Genomic DNA, 21,541 nt, shown 5'->3' on the forward strand with positions numbered 1-21,541 from the left:
GGGGAAATCAACATTGTGAATGTTTCATCTTTAAAATGCATTTCTTTGTTTCTTTTTTTAAAAAACATGACAAAACTGTTATTGCATTGATCAAAAACAAAAAAATCCAGAAAGTATTCACAGCGCTTCAATTGTTCCACATTTTGTCATTTTACAGCCTTATTCCAAAACGGATTACCATATAGCCACTCTGCTTCTCATGCCTGCTGGGTTGTCCTTCTGCAAGGTTCTCCTCTCATTACAGAGCAATGCTGGAGCTCTGTCAGAGTGATAATCAGGTTCTTGATCACCTCCCTGACTAAGGCCCTTCTACCCCAGTTGCTTAGATTGGCCGGGCAGCAAGCTGCAGGAAGAGTCCTCATGATTCCAAACTTCTTCCATTTATGAATGATAGAGGTCACTCTGCTAACTGGGACCTTGAGTTTTTTCTGTACCCTTCCCCAGATCTGAGCCTTGATACAATTCTGCTTTAAAGGTCTGCAGACAATTCTGTGTCTGGCTCATGTTCGTGGCTTTGTATATGCTCAAAAATGCATAGTTAACTTACGAACCTGATATAATCATGTCCAATCATGTCAATGTACTAGAGGTGAACTCCAGTCCAGATGTAGAAACATTTGACAGCTGATCTGTGGAAACAGGATGCCCGTGAGCTCAGTTTTGATTGTCATGGCAAAGGCTGTGAATACTTGTCATATTTATATTTTCTATTCATTTTTCAAGAATGTCAAGCAAATGTTTTTAGGTGAAAAATGAATGTAATCTCTTTTGGAATAACATGACAAAATGTGGAACGAGTGAAACGCTGAATACTTTGTAGATGCACTGCAGATGACTGAGATGACGCCTGTTTATAATTTCACCAAAGTTAATAAACTCTATGGCAAATCTTCTTGTTCCCATTATTATTCTTCCCACGCATTTATATATGATTTGCAGATTGTCAGACTTACAGCCCAAGCACACACTTTATATTATTTGCACTTAGATGAAATAGATGCTAGTCAGCCCATGCTACACTGTAGGGGAAGTGTGGACGTGCTACACTGTTGACAATATATTAGAAACCTCTGCAAATGTTTTATATCCTAATCCTTTAAAAATACACTCTAAAATAATTAAATATATCACCATGTGTTTGTTTTCAGTTTACTACATTTATAATGTTATTTTAGTGCTAATAGTTTAAGCTGGGGTATTCTTTAAGTGGTAGAAAAGTAAGATTATATAAATAGAGTTTATTATATTAAAATTATAATAAAATGCTAAAAGGTGAATTGCTTGGATCAGTGTTCCTGCATCACCATCTTGGTTGCAAGAAACCAGATGTGACGAGAAAGAGTGGGCCAGACTGTGAAATTGGTTGATCACTGGCTGACCACTTGTGACTGACAAGTCAGTGAGCAACGAGCAGTGCAAAATACCACACCCAGTCCTCCTTTTTGAAGGAAGGATATTCAAAACAGATTTTATTTTCCTTTTTCAATGTGAACCAAAAACATTAAGTAAGGTTTTGAACTCAGCAGGAAAGTGTTTACAGGGGTCCTAAAGGAGTCTGTTTTCCCAAACACTTAGGACCACACTGGCTTCAGTTTTCTTACCAGGAGACTATCTCAATGTTTTAATAATAATAATGGATTGGATTTATATAGTGCTTTTCAAGGCACCCAAAGCGCTTTACAATGCCACTATTCATTCACTCTCGCATTCACACACTGGTGGAGGCAAGCTACGGTTGTAGCCACAGCTGCCCTGGGGCAGACTGACAGAAGCGAGGTTGCCATATCGCCAACACCAGTAGGCCGTAGGGTAAAGTGTCTTGCCCAAGAACACAACGACCAGGACAGAGAGCCCGGGGATCGAACCGGCGACCTTCCGGTTACAGATGCGCTTCCCAACCCCCCTGAGCCACGGTCGTTTTACACTGCTGTTAATAGATAACTGTAAAGTTACCAGTGATGGGAATAACGGCGTTACTTTTTTCAGTAACGAGTAATCTAACTAGTTACTATTCCTATTGTTACAACGCCGTTACCATTACTAACAAGAAGATGCGTTGCGGTCGCGATACTATTTTTCAACAAACAGACGGTTGAAGCTGTGTTCAGCTTACTGCACTTTATATCAGTTGCACGGAAGTAGCTGACTACATAACTAATCTGGGCGCTACAGCTTTAAGCAGCTGCGAGCGCTTCCACAGGCGGCTATCACTTTCTGGTAGACGTTAAACCCAATGAGACCATTGTAAGAAGTAGAAAGTAGAAATAGTAGTGTTAAAAGGTTAAAGGTACCTGAAAACTCAACTTGCATATAGTAACAAAATTTTTGTACTTTATCACTTCCCACCTCTGTCTCTCAGTCTAGGAAAAAGTGGAATGATAATATTCCATGGACAAGAGAGACTTGTCTGTTAGGTGTCTGTCATCACATTTAGCACTCTGTTATCAATCGTTTTTCTCCCCATGCAGTGTATTCACTGTTTGCTTGCACTATTAATCAAACCTGTGAAATTATACACACAGAATTTCAACAAAGCACAGTTCCTATTAAGGATTTATTGCATAGCAAAGCAATACTTCTTCATAAGAAATAATAGATTTTTAATATTGTGCTTCTGTTAAAAACATTACATATTGTTAAAAAATGTCATTTTGTTTTGTGACTACTTTTATAAAATCATCCTGAATATATTAAACTGATAATAAATCTGTCATGGCATTTTATTAATTGCATAATGATAGCAAGGTTGTGTCTGAAGAATACTTCAGCTAAAATTTAGTCATAATGAAGGCATGTGTCACTGGCTGATACCCTAGCATCAACTCAATTTGAGTGCAGATAAAGTGCATGCTTTGGTTTTAGGGTTGAGAATCCTCAAATCACATTAAACAAATGGGAAGAATAATAATGGCAATAGAAACTTTTGCCAAACTTTTTCTTTTCTTTTTTTTTTTTTAAATTTGGTGGAATTATGAATAAGCATCAGTGCAGTTACCTATGCTGTATTTTAGCAGTCTTATACTTCATTTATGATAGTGTGATTATGCCTGTATGCATATATATTTGCCTATTTGGAAGCCTATGGAGAAAGATTGTTAACCAAATGTGTGCAAATGTGCTGCCATACAGTCTTCAAAGATCCCAACTAAACATTGCATGATGTATGGTGGTCAAACATTGACTGGTTGGCAAGTGGGCCTGAACAGAAAATGGAGCGGCAGTGGAGTTCATCAGGAATGGGTGAAGTGTCAAAAAACAAAAAAGATCAAACTAATTATAACAATAATTACAGTCTGAAAATTATAGTGGGTGGCTGTACACTTTAAATTGCTTATAACTTCACCCTTCTCCACAGCTGTCTGATGGACCAACAGCAGCACAAATAATTGTATTCCACAGACCAGTTGTAGCATGTTTTGACATTGCCCCCATCTGACAACAGATGTTCTGTGCACATAGGCAGGCAGTCCATAGCTACCCACATACTGCCAATGTGCAACCACCATTTAAGCATAATTTCCCCACCATGCATGGAATAATCTAAATTTGAAAGCTCTTTTATTTCATAAACAGAAATCTGTTGTGATATGTTTAAAATGTATTTCTTAAGATGAAATAGTCAACAGTCACAGTGTTTATATCCTGGTCACTAGTGGCTCCTGAAAGGTTCTCCTACAACACATTGCCCTCAACAATTAATCTAACACCACTAATCTGGTGCACCACTATGTTTTCTGTTGCCTATGTATAAAAACACCTTTTTACACTTTTTTAAACATATATAATCAATGTTAACACTAGGCAATTAATTATACATACATACACACACACATATATATATATATATATATACACACACCCAGCACGCCCCTGCGGGCGGTTTATCCTTTAAGCTCAGGTCCTCTACCAGAGGCCTGGGAGCTTGAGGGTCCTGCGCAGTATCTTAGCTGTTCCCAGGACTGCGCTCTTCTGGACAGAGATCTCCGATGTTATTCCCGGGATCTGCTGGAACCACTTGCCTAGCTTGGGAGTCACCGCACCTAGTGCTCCGATTACCACGGGGACCACCGTTACCTTCACCCTCCACATCCTCTCGAGCTCTTCTCTGAGCCCTTGGTATTTCTCCAGCTTCTCGTGTTCCTTCTTCCTGATATTGCTGTCATTCGGAACCGCTACATCGATCACTACGGCCGTCTTCTTCTGTTTGTCTACCACCACTATGTCCGGTTGGTTAGCCACCACCATTTTGTCCGTCTGTATCTGGAAGTCCCACAGGATCTTAGCTCGGTCATTCTCCACCACCCTTGGGGGCATCTCCCATTTTGACCTCGGGACTTCCAGATTATACACGGCACAGATGTTCCTGTACACTATGCCGGCCACTTGGTTATGGCGTTCCATGTATGCCTTGCCTGCTAGCATCTTGCACCCTGCTGTTATGTGCTGGATTGTCTCTGGAGCATCTTTACACAGCCTGCACCTGGGGTCTTGCCTGGTGTGATAGACCCCAGCCTCTATGGATCTTGTACTCAGAGCTTGTTCTTGTGCTGCCATGATTAGTGCCTCTGTGCTGTCTTTCAGTCCAGCTTTGTCCAGCCACTGGTAGGATTTCTGGATATCAGCCACCTCCTCTATCTGCCAGTGGTACATACCGTGCAGGGGGCTGTCCTTCCATGATGGTTCCTCGTCTCCCTCCTCTTTCTTGGGTTTCTGCTGCCTGAGGTATTCACTGAGCACTCGGTCAGTTGGGGCCATCTTCTATATATATATATATATATATATATATATATATATATATAAATACACCAGTTAGATATTTTATGATATTTTATACCAGAGTTACCTCAAATGCTGTGGGTGGCATTCATCTGTAGGAACTGTAGCCTGTCAGTCCAGTTGAGGATATCCTGAACTTTTTTCTTTATAAGTCCTGCGCTTTTTGCTAGTGTTGCCTGCCATTAGCCGGTACATCTAAAACTTTTTTTTTTTGCAATAGACTAAGCTGCTAACTTGGTCAAAGGCTCTAAATGCTTCAGTAGCCATTGACATTTTGCCATCACTGGCATGAAAAGAAAACCAGAATGAGGCATTCAAGGAGACAGTCAGAATAAAATCTTTCAGCAATAGAATTGTAACAATAACATCAGGAGATGAACTGAACTATACAAATCAGACAAAATGTAACTAATAAATAGTAACTTGATAAACTGGACATCTATATGTTATTTGCCCATGTTCATCGAGGGTCTGTGTACATAATTGAACCAAGTAAATACAACAATTTTTTAGTGCTTTCACAGAGTTACAGGTTTAAATTTCTGCAAGAAAAGAAAAGAAAAATATGTTTACAAATAAATCAGACCTGGACTGTTTGAATCTGCTGGATGTATATAAATTTCAATTATCTTATAGATCGTTTTAATCTCATCAGTGGATATAATTAAAGAATGATTACAGTCACTTGAGGCTATTGTGTTATTATTGCATTTCAAGCTGGTAATCTGGTAATTCTGTGTTAAGTAAAGAGGTTCTGCCAAGATCTCGAGAAAAAAACAATAATTAGTGTCAATAAAGGTATCATATTAGTCGTATTTAATGGTTTAAAATGACCAAACAAATTAAGTAAATCAGATTTGCCTTTATTAAATCATTAGCCGCTCGTCACTACCAGCTAACCACTTCATATCTATAACACTCCATCAAACCCCTTTTGCTATAAGCAACAAAATGTAAATGACATATAACAACATGTTTGAAGAAATGAGGTGTGTGTGTGTGTGTGTGTGTGAGAGAGAGAGAGAGAGCGAGAGACCAAAAACAGGAGATAAAAGAGGGAGAAAAGAGGGCTTCAATCTAGATGCCCTTGGTCATTTGAGAGCCTAGAAAGGAAATGAAAGGTAAAGTGGATTAAAGGCAGAGGTCACACGCACATGCACACAAACACACACACATGCACGCACACGCACACACAAACACACACATGCATAGACACACACACACACTATAATCTAAACTCACATTTTCCATTTAGCAGTAACAGGCTTAGGAAATAGCCAGTGATTTGAAGTGCACAACATCAGACCAAACCATTAGCAACACTCAAAGACATATATCTGTGGGAGTTGCGACCTTGAGGGGGTCTAAAACTATTTTTAAACCTCCAGAGATTCAGTTCTTACAGAGCAGAAAGAGATTTTCGTGTTAAATCAGCAAAGCTATGAATGCTCCCCAGCGCCCCACGCCAACACCCCCACATAAAATGTTCAATAGATTGTCTGGTGACAAAACTTTCAGGGAGTGAAAACTGGTTCAATTAAGGGTTTATATTACATATAATGCCTTATGAGGTATATTCATTTTTATGATCATCAGAATGGACTTCAGTTTTGAATTTAATCACAGTAATATATTTATAACTCAGTGGGTCATCTAGAGAAAGTTGTTAAGTTAGACACTTTTTACCTGAATATAACTTTTACAGTATATATTAGGGTATAAACGTGTATTGCAAATACCACAATTGTAAGTTGGTGTATGTATTTTTTTATATTACATAATATAAATGCCCCAAAAATGATAAATATACAAAATATTAATAATACCCATCCATCCATTCATCTGTCTTCTGACACTTGTCACTCTGGGTCGTGGGGGCAGCAGTCTCAGCAGATATGGCCAGACCTCCTTCTCCTGGCTCACCTCCTCCAACTCCTCTGTGGGGGACACTAACGTCATCACTACTGATACCTCACCAGTCCGTCTGTTACGCTCCTGCCTTACTCTCCCCTCACTCGTCAACAAAACCCTGACATACTTACACTCCACTAGGCAGCAACTCTTTCCCAACCCAGACGGACGCCTCACCCTTTTTTATATTATTGTTAATAACATTCATGGGAATTACTGCATCTGCATTAGTATAATACTACAGTTTTAGCTCTTAGATGACATGGGGTAGGTATATTCACAGGTTAGTTTATTTATAAATGTAGTTATAACAGACTAGTCTGACATTAACTATCATTAGCTAATAATAATATCATTAGCATAAATAAACAAATATGAAAACTATTAAGGATAATAATGAATAAATTACTTGTCATTGTCACTGCTATAACCAGGGGAGGGACAGTAACATGCAGATGTCTACATTGTTTGTGCAGGTGTTTGGTTGTGTATTTGTGTAGTAGAGGGTGAATTATGGCTGAGCTGTTATACTGTGCCCCATGTCACACATACCCTCTCACCTCCATAAAATATACTGACCTTAATCAATAACTAATTAGCTGCTAATTACCATGCTAAAGTACACAGCACCAATTGCATGAACACACAAACATCCACTTATTGAGAAGTTAAGTAGGGTGGTGCCTACTTACACAAGGTCCCACCAGCCTTGTGTTAAACACAGTTTCTCAGCACAGCCACATATATTGACCACAGTAGAACACTATTTGTCTACCAAATACTGCATAAAATAAGACAAAAACAATTTAAATAAAACCTTGTATCGATCCACTAATCCTTTAAAAGTTCTCTTTAGTGTTTTTCATTATATAGTGATTGTTTGCACTTGTGCACTGCCCATAAAGTGCTCAAACATACCCGCTTCCCCACCAGCCTCTCACTCTCACCCTGACATATTGGCAGCAGTTACCGTACCTCCATTTTGTGTTCCCTCAGGAAGCCATGTTATTTCCTGCTGGTCCATTAGCGCCCCATCACTGCAACACATGAACAGTTCAGATAGGACAAGGCCGCTGCTGTAGCTGTCCATGCGAGTTTCAGTCTGTGATGCCCTGTGCTTGACCCGTCTTAGCAATGACAAAGTGTTATTGGTAAAGACGATGAGTAGCAACTACGTGCAGCTGTGTGTGTGTGTGTGTGTGGGGGGGGAGCGGCATACTGATTCATTTGTTCTCTGATGTTGCAATTGCATGGTCAAATAAGGATAGGGCTGAATTCATGATTATTTGTAATATTTTCATTTTCATTGGATTACTCAGGTAATAACCCTATCATAGACATCTACTCCAAGGTAAAGTCCTGACGTCTAGTCTACAAAAAGCAAAAGCTATCCTTAAAAAAATAAAAAAGATAAAGTGGCCAACCTCTCCTCATAGGTGGTCTCCTTGGGAAGTCCTGGAGGATTTCAGCATGGTTGTGATTTCTTTTCCTTCTGCCCAGAAGCAGACAAGGACTGATGGGAAATAAAGGTGCCATTGAACTTTGCAGTTGCAGTATTTTTCAAAGAGAACCTATTTTCCTACGTATTGGTACAAACAACAAGTGGATGCATTATAAAGTAATTTGATTGTAATGCTTTTGTACCGCTTATAATCTTCAACCGTACAAAGAAAGCAATGCCTTCCTCTGACACGCGTGTCATCACATTTGTTTATTCTTGTGCTCTCACACATAAAGCGACAAAAGAACTGCACAAAGTGTTAGTAAATGTGACAGGTGAGAGTGAAAGAAAGAGGGTGCAAGATGATGAAAAACAGTGAAAGGGCAAAAAAGTAATGCGGCCTTGTCAAAATATAATACTAGGAAAAAGGCAGAGACACTATGTGAAGAATAATGATTGTTTACATGCTTAAACTAAAATATAATATGAGCTGAAATTCATTTCAAAATGCTTTGTTTATGGCTCTTGGTCAATAAATCATCACAACTTAAGTTTAGAAACAAGAAATCTTCTTAATAAAACTTGTCTTTGTTTCTCCACACCGTCCAGTGAAACGAAATTTCATTATGATGTTGTCTTTGTTTTGTTTTTTTGTTTTTCCCACAACCTTGTCGTCCAACCCCTCCTTGGGCATCCTGAGGCTGCCTCATGCTGGTCAGGATATATAATCTCTCGAGTGGATTCTTCATCTCCCCGGGGTCTCCCTGGGGTCAAATATGACCTGATCAGATGTTTTAACATTTTTTTATCACTATTTCTTCACTCTGTGATTTCTTTTAGTGTTCGCCTTTGCCATGAATACTCACTCCTTTCACTTGCATCTTATTTAAAAACTAAGAAATATACATAAATGCAAGGAAAAAAGTGGGTGTAATAAAGGTGAGAAGAACTGTTTATATCTGACATTCCTTTCTGTATTCATACCAACACATAGCAGCTGGATTACACCTCAAGCTGTTAAAAAGCTATGAGAGAGGCCAGGCTTCTGGTCTGTTCAGCATTGGACCACTAATATTTACATCCATTTCAGATTCATTCACTAAATGTTATTAAACCATGTGGTGTAAAATTGAGAGCAAAAGCTGGCACAGTACAAGCAGGTAATCACCAGCATGATTAGTGTCATGTTGTCCAAATAAGCTGGAAACAGTTCACTAGCAAGTTCCTCCCAACCTGTTCTGGGATAACAGCCTCTGGGATGAACCCAGATAAAGTTCGGTTCAAAAAAAGCCGACACAAATTAAAATTTGGTCAGTTTTCTTTTGAACATCATCATCTTTAACATGTCCAGACAGATTCCAGTGCAGCTGCCATTTTTATACGACTGCAAGTCATGTTATGACCACACTGAATGTGCACCTGTGATTTTATCCACATGAATGTCATATCAGCTACTTATTCAAACTGATATGACATTCATGTGGAGAATCACTATTTGTTGACCAGACCCCTCTCTTAACCCCATCCCTCCATCCCCACCCCACTGATTGTTTCCTGTGAATTTGTGGGGCTAGACCAGGGGTAGGCAACTCCAGGCCTCGAGTGCCAGTGTCCTACAGGTTTTAGATGTGTCCTTGATCCAACACAGATGATTTAAATGGCTAAATTACCTCCTCAACATGTCTTGAAGTTCTCCAGAAGCCTGGTAAAGAACTAATCATTTGATTCAGGTGTGTTGACCCTGGGTAATATCTAAAACCTGCAGGACACCGGCACTCGAGGCCTGGAGTTCCCTACCCTTGGTCTAGACTAGAGATGGACTGATCGGATATTACATATCGGTATTGGTATGCCTCACGTGATAGAGCGGCTGTGGCGTACGAGACCCGTCGGAGGTCTGGTTGAGCATTTGGAGCCTCTACTAAACCAGAATTTTATCTCCGAGAAAGTTATTCCAGAGAGAAGTAAAGCAAGTATGTAAGTTCATCTCTGAATGTTTGTAAAGCATTCCCAAGTTAAGCTTAACGACCGATATATGGAGCAACTGCCTCCTCTCTCTCCCTCTCCTGTTGCTACTTCAATCATGAAAACTGATCAATGATCAGCTGATCGGCTTTTCTGTCGCAACTCCCGTCTCAATTATTTGTTTATCGCCCACTTTGCACCAGAAAGAGGAAACCAGCGGCTGAACAACAGCAGCACGTTTAAGCTTGATAAGCTGTTGTTAGCATTTATTTAATATTACTTTCTACACCAGGATCCTTTTCTACGCAGCTGACGGCTGGTAACTGTACAGGGGCGGATCTAGCAAAGTTTTGCCAGGGGGCCAGGTAGGGCATTAACAGAGAAAAGGGGGATACAAAGAAATACTTTTCTTTCTTATTCGCATTTAAAATGTCTAGCTTTTAATAAATAATTATCTGAATCTTACACCCAAAGTTTTAATCTGATGTAAAATGTATAGAAGTCCATTACTGTATATAGTAACTATTAGGTCTAATATATACCATGGTAAGCTATAGTACGGAGCGGAGGGTGGGGGGTGGTTCCTTTTTTTTTTTTGCTGGGAGTTTGCAACCCTATTAGTTAGGTTGTTTAATATTTCTGCTAAGTACTCTTTAAAATACCACAATAGGGAGGATGGAGTAGGTTTAAGTTTATTAGATTGATCAGTATCTCTGAACTATGAAGTATTTTGGGTGCAGTGTATTTTTTGCATACAGGTATAACAGAATAGCTTTAGTTTTGTTTTTTAAAACTGAAGTATGAACTTATACAAAATGCAGCAAGATATTAAAAAACAGTTTTATTGATTAAAAAACACACTATATCGGATTCATATCGGTATCGGCAGATATCCAAATTTATGATATTGGTATTGGTTTCTGACACAAAAAAGTGGAATCGTGCCATTTCTAGTCTAGACTGTCAATGAGGATTCTGCTGTACCATCCTAATGCATGTGATGGAGGATATTCATTCGAAATGTAAACAAAAGCAAAAAAACAGAAGCAGAAAGACTGGCGACCTGTCCAGGGTATACTCTGCCTCACACCCTACGATAGGTGGGATAAGCTGAAGTTCCCCTGCAACCCTGAATTACATAAGCAGAAGTGAATGGATAGATGAAAGGAAAAATATGGATGAATGGATGGATACCTAAGTAAAGCTATCGAAACAAATCCTATCAAGCAGGCGTTTTTTACTTTTCTGTTGATATTATTTAGAGCAAGATAAGTGAAAAAATAGTGACTGCCCTTATTAAAGGGTAAACATGTTATTTTTGCTTAACGAATGAGGGAATTCCCTGTTTATGTTCCTCATACCTATTGTTATTTCAGTTATTTGTCTACTAAGATTTCTAATGTTTTTTTTCCTCACTGCTAACAAAGCTCTTTATCAAATACTGTATAGAAAATATTTTTTCCTATTAATTAACCTATGTAATTTAATCATTGTTTAATTTAAGGTTAATTTGAATCTATAAAAATACATTCATACATGTAGTATATGGTGGTAGATTTTCTACCTTTCTTTAATTATGATTTTAAAAATAAAGATAAATAAGATTAAATAAACACCTAGCTTAGTCTTGCGTGCACACACAAACACACACCAAGGCCACAATCAGGCCATATGAACAGACATATTCAGGGCAGTGTTGACCTATATCCCTATGCTAATAAGAGTATTAATTCACATGGGGTCTGCAAACATTCCCGAAGAACAGAAAAAAAGAGAAAATGAAAACACCCATATTCAGACAGATATGAAAACCACAAAACACAGAGTGTGACAACCCGCATGTCTTTTTTAAGCCCTTTAACATCTACCAAAAAGATGAAAGTGGGTAAGAAAGTTTTAAAGCAAAAAGACATTTTACTATATAGTACATAAAAGTAGTTTAGTTAAATTGGAGCTTCACAGTGGATGAATGCACAAACAAACTATGAACATTTAAAAACTGAGGTAATTGTTCTCTACCGGTTTCCTTTACAAATTCCAGTAATTAGATTACAACTTTTGAGTTTGTGTATTTTCTCACCTTTATTTTGCTTTCTCGATCAGCTGTCTAATATCCAAGCCAAAGTTTAATAATATCATATGTTAATGGGTGCACTCACCTGTTTGTATGCATGCATGGATGTGTAGAAAACAGATCCCCGTGTCTTAATGACAACTATATGAAACTATGTGAAGAGGCGATTGGCCTAGTGTGGGTTTTCTAAAGTGATGGACAGGTGGGATGTCTAATCCCATCAGAGAGTTGGTTAGTTTGTCCCTCAGGGCCCGCCTCTGTCTACCGAGTGGGCCCTGATTGGATGATCTGATTCTTAAAGTCAGATGGATTGAATTGCTTGGGGCAGAGAACAATAGAAATGGCTCGAAAAAAGGGGGAGAGTGTGAAACACACAGAGAAAATGATTGCAAGATGAAATCTGAGAGTGAGAGAGATGGATGAACGGGGTTTCAGAGAGAAAATATACATTTGAGAGAGAATAATAGAGAAAATCTTACATAGTAAGAGATAGACAGAAGACAGAGAGAGCACTAACTGTAAATTCAGACAGATTACTTTGCTTGGAGGAAAATGAATATGGATTTAAATAAATGACTTAGCCTGGGGAGAATGCTGGTAAATTGGGGTGAGTGGGTGGTTGAGATTTGGGATTCCTAAGGAGGTTTTTGAGAAAGGAAAAAAGTCAAGTGGAAGAGGGTTATAATAAGCTAGAAGCTCAGTCCATTTCTGTGTATTCATTTATGTTGCACCACAAACTAGAAAAAAAATATTTTTTTCTGTTGCGGGGTTCAAGTTTCCAAAATACTTGATTATAACCCAAAAAAAGCAGCTTTGGAGTTTGTAGGATGCCAGAAAAGGTACACCTTACAGCAGGTCATTAAATCCCTCCAGACCTGTGCTCTAGACCTTATCATTTCAGTTCTTTTTTTGAATTAAGTCTATCCAGCTACCCTTTTGAGCTCCAACTTGGAATCGGTTAATATATAAATGACTGCAAAAATGTCTTTCCTATTTAAAAAGCATTTAGAAAATGCGAAATGTATTACATCTGAGTTATGCCATGTTTGAATGTGTCATAGAGCACTAATTGAAATACTTTCAAATTTCAACCCTAGAGTTTCGGTGGAGGATATTATAAGACTTTTGTGACTTTTTTCTCCAAAGACATTTTGGTTTTATATTATAAGTCAAAATGACATTTTATGGCTCCTCACCTGATCAAGTGTGGAAACTTGTATTTCCTAATCACAATTTTTCACAGTTACAGTTTTCAGTAGCAGAAATCAGTCAATTTAACATCTGTTAAAATCCAGGTAACACATTATCAGAAAGTTAGCTTAATCATAGTCATGAATAGATTTGTCATGTCCTTGAGTAATAAAAATAACCCCAAAAAACTTGATGAAGTGAGTGAATGTTTGAATGTAATGAATTAATCAGTTGAGATTCAAACTGAAAACAAACATGCAAAAAGAAATCAATAAAGAAATAATTTGCATAATTATAAGTCAAATTAATATTTTTTATAACAAAAGTGTATTTCAAGGAATTAAGCTTAATGACAAATCTCTAGTGTTAACAGTCAGTAAATGAATGTGATGCAAGAAAAAAAGCCACAGGTGCCTCTCAAAGAAGTCCTACCATTTAAAAAATAAATACATTACAAATCAATTATTTCTTTGGGGGATGATGCCAAATCAGCAGCAGGTGATTTGCCAAGTGCACAGTAAGTAAAACTGTTACAAAAGCATGCATATTACATCGAGACATGACCATCAATTAACCCCTGTACAAAAGCCAAGATAAAATATGTCATTTTCTTTGAAACAAGTCTGAGGTCTGCAGGTCAGAGGCTCCTGCATGCATAATGTCCCACTTTAACTGCAGGCAGATCATTGTTAGTCAAAGTATGTACGTGTAGTAAGATACATTTTCAGAGAACTAGGTTTTGTGTGCGTGTGTGTGTGTGTGTGTGTCAACATGTTTGTGTCTATCATTCCCATTAAATCGTAAAGATATGAATAGGTTTCAGTCACATCTGCTTCTCAAACTTACTTTGAACAGTTAAACTCTGCTTTTGTTTGAACTGCTGCTGAGAACTTAGAAAAGTTTTCAGGAGGTGTCTTTGGAAATTTGTACGGTAAATGTGGTATTGTTTGTGGCATTTGATGAAGGTGAAAATATTTTTTTTCCTTGTCCTGTGTTTTCAACATCTCCTAACTGCTGAGCTATACAGTTTACTTTCTGTGAGATATATTTTCTTCAGTTTTGTCTTTGCTCTCTTTTAACGCTCTGCTTTTCAAAAAGAAAAAAATTCTCACTTTGCTCTTCTTCTCATTCCTACTCTGATTCATCCTGTGCTATCTATGAGTCTTTCCCAGAAACAGAAAGATTAAATCCATTCTTCAGTGTCCTTAAACCTCCAACTCAGCTGTTTACTTGCAAAAACACCAATACACTTGTTCTAAGTCTGTCAAAGGTTTGTATCTTTTTGTGTTTGTGGTCAGCTTTATGTGTGTGTGTGTGTGTGTGTGTGTGTGTGTGTGTATCCGGGCGTGTGTGTCAGTGCATGCATCCTTGATATCAGCAGTCTTTTCTAGATGCAACACAAGACTGAATTTAAAAATAAAAAGAACTACTTTCCCCACCTTAAGCTATTAAAAAATAAGAAATGTGCAGACTCTGTGTTGTGTTCATTCAAAAGCAAACTTAAGTGTTTCGACACATTTTTATAATTCTACCTCTATACATCACCACAGTGGATTATAAATTTAAAAAACAACAACAACATGTGATTAAAGTGCAGACTTTCAGCTTTAACTTAGTGGGTCAAAAATAATTAAGGACTGATAGCCATTTCAGATGCTCAAAAGTTAATTAACTGACAAGCATTTTCTCGGACAAGTGATGCATGTTCCATTATTATTCTGTGACAAATTAAGCAGATAAAATATATGGGGTTGATCCAAATGTCGAACTTGCATTTCATATAGTTTCATTGAAATTCTCAATGTGAAGTAAAAGTGCAAGTAAAGCAAGCCGCCATTAGATGGAAAAACTAAAATCAGAGTGGTAGGGAACATTTTGGAAATGGACAGTTCAATAATCTGGTGCTATTTAACTGGAGAAGGCCAACACTAAAAGAACTGATAGACCATAGAAGATAAATAAAGTGAATGATCTTTCTAGTTAAGAAATACTCTTTCACAACACTAGCCAAGTCAAGTACACTCATCAGGGTGTAGACATTGTCAAAGTTTATTTTGAAGAAACAATTTAAAACATTTCACATTATCCAAAAACTATATTGGAGGCAATGTTACTACATGGGCATCTATGGCTGCTAGTGGAACTGATGTGATGTGACTGCTTATAGAGGTAAGAGGATGAACTTTGAAATCTGCATGGCTATACTCTTTGCCTAGATTTAAATAAATGCTTCAAAACTGATAAGACAGGGTTTTATAGTACAAGTGGATAATGGCCCAAAGCATATCGAAAACATTTTTCAAGGCAGAGAAATGGAATATTCTTTAATGGCCAAATCAGTAACCTGATCTCAGCTTAATAGAGCATGTTTTTCAGTTACTGAAGCCAGAGAGACCCAAAAACAATCAGCAACTAAAGGCAGTTAGAGTAAAGGCATGGCAGAGTAGCCCAAGGGAGTATATGCAGTATTTTGTGATATCCATTAGTTTCTAAACTTCTGATAGTTACTGACTACAATTTTTTTTTCATCCAAAACAGTATATTATTTTATATTTTAAATTATGTTAGTTTGTCCAAATAAAAAAAAAAGAGAATACATATAAATACAACTGTAATTCGTTAAGAGTTAAAGCAGACTTCATGTAAAACCCTTTAAATTTAAAGTGTAAGTCTGCACTCTAATCACATATTCACTTATTCACAATTTAAAATTGAGTGCTGTAGTGTTCAGAGGCAACGTTCCAAAATGTGTTACTGTCCAAAATAACTATGAACCCAACTGTGCTGAAAACACAGATATTATTTTCATGACTGAAAGGTCAAATATGAAGTTTCCTCTGGTTACCACACCAAAAATAACAAACTGCATTTTTTCACTATATGTGGTAAGTATTGATGATCCTATCAAGCTCTTGGAAATAGGCAGTAAAGCAGATTGCCCAAAGCATTAGGCAGAACACAGGAAGACAAAAAAACAAACGTTTTATTTTTGAAAAGGACTTTTTTGTGATGTTCAAGTAATTCAGTTTTGATTTTTATAAATCACACATTTATTGATTAATCTCTTATAAAGGTAAAGGTTTATAAATTACAACAGTTCCTTGAATTCTCTCAGCCTCTATGAGCAATGACAAGTCATCTCCAGAAATGTTTTTAAATTAAGTTGAGTGTTGCAAGTAATTGCAGTACTATTATGGGTATTACACTATGTGTGTTTCGTGCTGTAGAAAATTAAAAAGAATTCAATTACACTGTGCCCCGGAGTTGCAGTAGAAGAAACACAAACTAGAAAAAGACTCAAATAGGTAATGTGAAGGAATTTCACTGAGCGTGGAAAAGAGGGTAGCTAATATTTATCTGAGGTAAATGCGAACACATGTAATTTAAAGTTGGGATGTCTTCTGGAATATAAGTATTTTGGCACTATATTGGTGGTCAACGCTCTAATTTTTCCACTACACTTGATTGTTTTTCTATTTTTCATTGATTGGGTGACACCTGACTTTAGGGTCTTAAGTTGTCATCAATAACAAAGCAGTATTGTTTTCTGGCTGTAATAAAAGCAAAATTAAACATTTCTAGTGTCTCAGATTAATTTGATCAAAATCAGTCACATCTTGATTGTTTGATTTAAAATTCATTAAAATAGATAACAATAGTGCAGGCTAGAACTGAACATGAGTTATTTTACGGACTGTGTGTGTGTGTGTGTGTGTGTGTGTGTGTGTGTGTGTGTGGGTGTGTGTGGGTGTGTGTGTATTGACGTAATGTATATATCTGAGGGTTGTAAACACTCAGAATAGAACAGAAGGATACTAATACTAAAACATAATACCAAAAGATACATAGTTGGAAATCACTACACAAGGAAAGACCAAAGCTATAACTGTTCAGAACAGGAATAAGGTAAAAAAAAAAAAAAAAAAGAAACCAGAGGCTTGAAAACATTACAAAAGATTAAATTCATTATTGAATTGGTAGGCTGACCAGGAATCCAAGTCAGCCTACCAAAGCTACCAAAACAGTAAATCCTAAAAAGAAACCCAACCTCAAACACAAAGAATTCAAAATCCTAGTCAGGCTAGGTTCCATTTTTTTTAGATTTCAGCAGAAATATTTTCCATTGCCAGACTGTTGCAAATACTAAATGTTAACCAGATCAGGGTTCTCTATCTTAAGTTTTTTTCTGATTGTGTCGCACTCAAATTCTAGAAATATTTTTTTACAATATGTTTGCAATAAGTCACAGTCTGTTACCGTAAGAGAAAGAAATATCAAGTCTTTAAATTGGACAGTTGTACGTAGTCATTTGCCTATTCTAAAACATTTTAAAATGCTAACAATGTTCTTCGTGACAACCACTTGTAGCAGACAGTTTTAATGGATTTCAGATACTGTTAAATTCATCAACTGTTATTAGAGAACTGACCAAGAACACCTGAGGAAAAACTGTAACATGTCAATGATTTATACAGAAAAAGAACATAAAGCAACATTAGCATTCACTTGGAGATTTTTTGTGTCCTCATAATGCCACTGTTTTGCTGTAAACACTACAGAGCTTAAAGTAATGAAAAAGAAATATATAATTAAGATATAAGTAGAGTAATTAAAGGTTAATTAATTCTTCCATCCTTTTTGAAGAAGAGATTCTAGTTAATTTGTCTCTGTTCAAATAAGAAACAGTAACTTGAAAACACCTCTGTTTCTCAGCCTAAAAGTTCCAGAGCTATATCTGAAAAACTTTTTCAATGGACTATAATTAGATTTTTCTTACGTATTCCCCCGGGGTATCCAGACTCTGCATAGCTATAATTCAGCAAAACTAAGGTAGAAATAACAGACATGAACAATTACTTTAGTGGTAGCTCAAGAAGCACCATTGTGATGTCCCCTGACTTCTGATGTTTTATACCTTCATTGGAAACCAAACCCTGTCACAGCAACCGTGCAGTATTCACACTGATTTACACCTAGAAAATAAAAATGATTTGGAGAAATAGTTTGAGGCACCAACAGTCTAACATCCCTTTGATGTTAACAAGCGGTAAATCAGGTTTCAGAGAGAGAGGAAGATGAAGAGGGAGACGAGGTACGATGAGGGAGGAGGATGAAGTGGAGACAAAAGAAAAAGAGCAGGTCAAGAAAGGGAAATGCTGGATGTTGAAAGAGATTTAAAGAAAGTTAAAGAGAGAGAAGAAAAATAGAAATTGAAAAGAGGAAGTGGAGGGGAGAGGGGTTGGGCAACTTTCCTTTTATGTTACAGGAGCAGAAGCATAGAGGAGGAAGTTAAATTGAAAGAAATTAAAAGTTGAGAGCAGATAGGGAAGAAATGGTTTACCTCTGATGTACAAAATGTTAACCTCTTTTCAGATCAAAGTCTTTCATAGGGAAGCCCAAAAAATTGAACCATACAAAATTGTGTTTAGATCATGTGTGCTTTTCTTGTGTTTATCAGGAAAAATGAAATGTTGTTCCAAGATTGCTCTATAATAAACTTGGAAATAATGAATCAAAGCTTAATGTAAAAACCTACACTGAAGCTGATATTTCTAAACATTAAAATGTTCTCCAAATGTTTGCTAATTTGCTAACATGTTCCAAATTCAAGTGCCTAAAGTAATAAACATCCATCATCTAGCAAGAACTAGACCGTTTTACAATGGGACTACTCATTTAATATATTATCATCTATAAGTACTCAGTAGTTATTGGTCAGACCATTCCTCTTTGAACTGGCATTCAGTTTGAGCTTACATTATGCACTTACAATTCATTAACATCTATCTATTTAGGCTAGACAGGAGCATTGTCCCAAACAGGCCCATGAGAGCTCAATGGGAAATTAAAATAACATAAACGTGCACTTCTGAGAGTTTTTTTTTTTTTAAAGTCAGAATGAAAACAGTTTTCTTTGCTTGTAGAGAGCAAATTTATAAGCTTATATTGTCCTCCATATGCTAAAGGGTCACAGTATGAATCACCATTATAAGAATAAACACCCATAGAGAAATAGACCAGAAAGGTAGATTTGCTAGCAAAGCTATAAAAGCAACAAAAACCTTTTATGAAGCTTTACACATGGTTAGAGCAGTCAAGACCAGCTTTGTAATTTCCCACAAAGAGTATTTGGTGCACTCTGCCGTGCTAATATACACTAAGAAAAAAGAAGCACTTGAGAATGCACCCCTCTCCAGGCGAACCATAACAAAAACAAAACAGACAATTTTGATTTTTTTTCTCCGTGGCTGTGGACAAAAGCTGTGATGTCTGTGACACAGCCTAGTTACTCATCTTTGTACATGGGATAATGAAAGAGTTTGAGATTACGGAGGAGCTGGCAGCAACGTGCTGAATAAAAAGGACCACGACAGGGAGTGAATTGTTTACGGAGGTAACTGCACGCTTTGATAGGCTTGGGCTGAAATGGGACAAACTGGCAGGTGTTACAACCGATGGCTGTCCAAATCTGACAGTGAAAAATGTCTGACTTTTGTTGCGGATAGAAGATAAAGTGACTTCAGTAAACCCAGAACTGAATCTGGGATTTTTGCACTGTATTATACGTCATAAAGTGTTGTGTACAGTAAGTCAGTACTAAAAATGAACCATGTTTTTGATGTTATAACTAAAATAGTTAACTTCATCAGGCAAGAGCACTGAATCACAGACAGTTTGTTGCACTTTTGAATAACCAGCTGGGTGTGAGGGGAGAGAAACAGGACCAAAAAAAAAAAAGTGCCCAAAACAGACTAGATTTAACTTCCTGAAAAACTTCCTGAAAGATTTTGAATTTTTGCAAAAAACACTATAGTTTTGGGAAATGTTGATTAAAGTGTGATAAGATGTAGGTGTTTTTACTGTCTATTTAACATTTCCATTGTCTTTCATTGTCTTATTGCAATAACTAAGTCATTCTTAACAGTAACAGTTTGTAAAGAGATAAAATGAATATGTAGACGAATTGAGTTCAGCTTAATGGTGTACAGTACAATAGGCCAAGTTGTTTACAGTTAAAGATTTTAAAAAACAAACTGCAGTGTGGGTGGTGTGAGCTTTTAAATAAGTCATCTGTAAGTAGTGATGTCTGATACACGAATTTCTACAACACGGGGATGTGAGGTGCAGCTGAGTGGAAAACCTAATAAACAGAAGTTGGCAGATTTAGAAAAGGAAGAAGACTGGGGTGTAAAAACAAAAAAGGGTAAAGAAGTCAGATAGCAGGAAATGAATGTTCATATGCTTTAGGGTTAAATAGGAATGGGTGGGGAGCACAGAACATTTGAGGCACTGGGAGATGAAAGAAAGGGTGGGAGGAGGGATGAGAAGTGTAGTGTAGAGAAAGAGAGGGTGGAGAAGTTATAAACTTCTGAGGAATGGATTAATGGCCACAGAATTATATAAAGATGCAGAAATAAGAATAGGTGGGGCAGGAAAAAATAGTGAGATAGTCTATTTAACACAGTTTTGCACCAACTGATGATTAAATATTTACACATATTACATTTTCTGAATATTGCAATTTTCTCAATATATTTTTTTTCTAAAGCAGTCATAAATAAATAATATTAGACTGACTTTATGCCAGTTTGGAAATTGTAACTGCCCTTGCTTTTATTTCATAGCTGCTGAACTTTTGTTCCAATTTTTAAGATACTTGAAAACATAATTCTCTGCTGTCACTAGGAAAAGAATTGCTTTCTTTGTTTCCCTTTTCTCACCTAATAACTCTATTTGGTTCCTTTGATGGCTATCCATGCACAGTTGCAATATGTTATACAGATCCCTAGTTTAGGTATTATATAAAGAGCTACAAATATGCAAATACAGCCAATGCGGTATTTTAGCAAACTGTAACTTTCTGTTCAAATCTGACTGATTATTTCAGAATATCTTTTGACAAAGACATCGCTGGTAAAAAATGCACATTGATTAATCAAAACACTGAAAAAGATTAAAATTAAACAGAATACAATCTAGGATTTTCCATTGCCTTATGTCCATTTCCAGTCAGTTCATATGGGGTCATATACTGGATGGTTTGCTAAAAGTGTATATCCCAACACTCACCTAAAACAAGCATTAATCAGGACAACAACTGCTTTAGCATAAATGCAATAAGAAAGATGGTTGAACTGCATAATGTTGTCCTTTGGGAACAAATAAAAAAAAAGGTTTTTGCG

At 37.0% G+C, this 21,541-nt stretch overlaps 1 protein-coding gene and 1 pseudogene across 1 annotated transcript in view; one reads left to right on the forward strand and one right to left on the reverse strand.

Annotated features, from left to right (window-relative positions):
- si:dkey-215k6.1 (transmembrane protein 132C) overlaps positions 1-21,541 on the forward strand; it is a 257,482-nt gene that overhangs the window by 217,808 nt on the left and 18,133 nt on the right. The window lies entirely within an intron of this gene.
- On the reverse strand, positions 2,497-4,665 carry LOC148100258 (uncharacterized; annotated as a pseudogene).

This window comes from Neolamprologus brichardi, chromosome 12 (assembly GCF_056152115.1).
Source record: "Neolamprologus brichardi isolate AB-2024 chromosome 12, ASM5615211v1, whole genome shotgun sequence".
In the NCBI taxonomy this organism is placed as follows: Eukaryota; Metazoa; Chordata; class Actinopteri; order Cichliformes; family Cichlidae; genus Neolamprologus; species Neolamprologus brichardi.